The sequence below is a fragment of the Gossypium raimondii genome, chromosome 12 (assembly GCF_025698545.1).
Source record: "Gossypium raimondii isolate GPD5lz chromosome 12, ASM2569854v1, whole genome shotgun sequence".
Classification (NCBI taxonomy): Eukaryota; Viridiplantae; Streptophyta; class Magnoliopsida; order Malvales; family Malvaceae; genus Gossypium; species Gossypium raimondii.
In genome coordinates, this window is record NC_068576.1 from 3,652,723 (window position 1) to 3,655,887 (window position 3,165).

At 33.0% G+C, this 3,165-nt stretch overlaps 1 long non-coding RNA gene across 1 annotated transcript; it reads left to right on the top strand.

The window, feature by feature from the left end:
* Positions 1-382: 382 nt before the first annotated feature.
* LOC128035300 (uncharacterized) lies at positions 383-2,318 on the top strand. Its single transcript, XR_008191665.1, has 3 exons — positions 383-654; positions 1,121-1,207; positions 2,003-2,318. It is a non-coding gene; the product is annotated as an uncharacterized LOC128035300 (long non-coding RNA).
* The last annotated feature ends 847 nt before the right edge of the window (positions 2,319-3,165 follow it).

A 3,165-nucleotide genomic window follows, 5' to 3' on the forward strand; every position in this document is an offset into this window, starting at 1 on the left:
CTTCAACAAAAACCCTGAAATAAATGACAAACCTTGTAAATACAAGAGTACTTAGTGAATTCCACTATAATCATACCTTTATAGACACTTTGCAATCTTGTACAAAATTTTCTAAGAGTCAACCATTATCTACATTATTGACTTCGGTTGATACCATCACAGTGTTATCATTCTTTTGTATGCTAGTTATCATGTAATGGCCCAAATTTGAGGTTATCGGAACAGTGGTTTCGAGACCACAAATCCGATGAGAAAAATTTTATTTTTCTTATATTTTTATGGTCTACAATTTCACAAAATGATTTCGTGAAAGATTCGTTCGAAAATTTCGACGTTTGGGCACTCAATTTAGTCAAAAGGACTAAATTGTAAAAGTGCAAAAGTTGAGTTCTACATGTTAGAGGTGTCCAATTGTTATGAAACTTTAAATTGGAGGTCCTTATATGGTAATTATACCATTGGTAACTTGGTAGACAAAAATGGACATGAGATAAGTGAAATAGAAAATTTTTAAGTTAGGGGCAATTTGGTAATCTAGTAATTAAAATGAATTAAAAGGGAAAAAGATGACAAATTATGCTCATCTTCTTCATATGAACGAAATCAGCAAGGGGGGAAGCCATAGTTAGGGTTTTCAAGCTTCCAAGCTCCATAGTAAGTGATCCCAAGCCCCGTTTTTAATGTTCTTTACGTTTTTGAGATCCCGGTAGCTTAATTTAGCTTATTCTAGCAATAATTTAACCTAGGGTTTATATTTGGAAAAATACCCATAGGTGAAAAGTGTTTATTTTGATGTTTTATGATAGAATATGAAGCTAGAAATTATGTTAAACAACTTTTGCTAAGCGATTTTAAGTGCAAACGAGTAAAACGACATAATCGGTAAAAATACCTAATGTTCATAAGTACATGTTAGAGTGGGAATTTGATGTTGCCATAAAAGGGAAAAATGTTCAGAATGTTATAAAACATAAGAATAAGAGATGAAGTTTAATTTCCGAGCCTTGGGGCAAAAATGTAATTATGTAAAGTTTAGGGCAAAATTGTAATTTTGAAAAGTTAGAGTCAAGGGCTGTTTTGTTGAATGTGAGTATTAAATAAGTTAAATTTACTATTTTAGATCAAGAAGTACGAAACTCGAGGTTAGATAAAGGGAAGAATAAAGTTGAAGACTAAGTTGGTGAATTTGGCTATAATTGGTACCGAGGTAAGTTTACGGTAAATAAATGCAATATTTCAATATTTATTATCAATGCTGTTATTTTCCAGCAACTATGAATTTATTTTATGAATTTATTTGATGATGATCTAAGCATGAAATGATAGAGAATTAAAATTTAAAAGTCCCGTTGATACATAAGGATGGTAATTGGATACGAATGTCATGACATTTGGGTAAAAGATCCCATGTAAGACCATGTCTGGGACATGGCATTGGCATCCTTAAGATCATAAGAGGTCCTCAGTAAGACCATGTGCGGGACATGGCATGGGCACCGAGACGAGAGGTCCCATGTAAGACCATGTCAGGACATGGCGTTGGCATCGAGATGAGAGGTCCCTATAAGACCATGTCTGGGACATGGCATGGGCACTAACATGAGAACATCCCATGTAAGACCATGTCGGGACATGGCTTTGGCATGTTATTATCAGAAGAGACCCGAGTATCCTTATTATTCCAATGTAGCTCAACGGGCTTGTAAATGAATCATGTTCATGAAAGTTCGGTTTAAAGCATAAATGGCAAGCTCGGGTAAGTTGTAAGACTTAAGAACTTATTATACTATCAATTGATGTTCAACGATGCAGCAAGGATTGAGTAAGTTATGCACACAAGTATTCTAAGTAAACAAGTAAGAGAACTAGTATGAGATTAACTAAAGAGTAAACTAGAGATATAGACATTGAGTTTAATTATTTAAGTTAAATATTGTTATTTATTTGCTAGTAAACTTACTAAGCTTTATGCTTACTTCTTTTATTTCTCTTTCTCTTATAGTATTGCAAAGCTACTTCAAGGATCCTAAAGAAGTCGGAGATCGTCCACACTATCAACTACAAGCGCTCGGTATTTTATATCGAAACACGTTTGAGTTATGGCATGTATAGGGATTTAGTTATTTTGTATGTTTGTAATGATGATTTTGCTAATGAGTGATGTGTAAGTATTTGATGATGTATGGTCATTAAAATGGTTAAGGATGAAGGTGTTTGTTGTTATGAAAGATTAGGTGATAAATTATGCATGGAAATCATGAAAGGATAAAATTTTGCAAAGAAACAGAATTCAGGCAGCACAGTGACGTGAATTTGAAAAATCACCCAAGATAGTATAAAATGAATTAGAGGGTGAATGATATATGGAATTAAAGCTTGTTGAGTCTATTTTCATAGAAAAATAACGGTGTAGCAAAAGGAAATTTATATTTTAAGATATGTGAATTTTAGTAAGATAGGGTCAGAACTATTTTTGGTGTCCCCTGTTTTGAGTTTAGAAAATCATTAAAAATTGTAAAAAAATGGTTATGAGTTATAGTTTATATGTATAGATTTCTCATTGAGTTTATTTTCTGTAGAAACAAGTAAGAACTTCATATGAAAATCCTACAGTGAGAAAACTTATTTTTAGTGACTAGAGGTCAGGGCAGTCAGGTGGTGAAACAGGGGAGACTTTAACTAATAAACTGTACTAATTGGCTGAACCAAAAATTCTAAAAATTTTATGGTGAGTATATATATGAGTCTAGTTTTAGGAAAAATTTACGGAATTAAATTTCGAGTTCTGTAGCTCAAGTTATAATTAATTTAGTAACTGCTGCGCGATTGGACAGATTTGCTGTAAATAGTGAAATAAATTTTCAAACCTAGTTTTTATGCTCCGAATTGGTAAGATAAGCTAAGTAATACCTCGTGCTCGACTCCGGAAACGGTCTCGGGTAAGGGGTGTTACATATCATGCCCTTATCATACTTAATCTTCCATATCTCGTTAATTGAGGAATCTTCTAACCATTTTATGAATCTCTTATTCCATGATACTTACTTAACAAGAACATACTCTCAGAAACTACTTCTAGCAATCCACATTTTAACCCATTCTCTTATTTCAAGCAACTGTTCACTGACATTATCTTGGGAAGATACATATATATATGGCAGATAC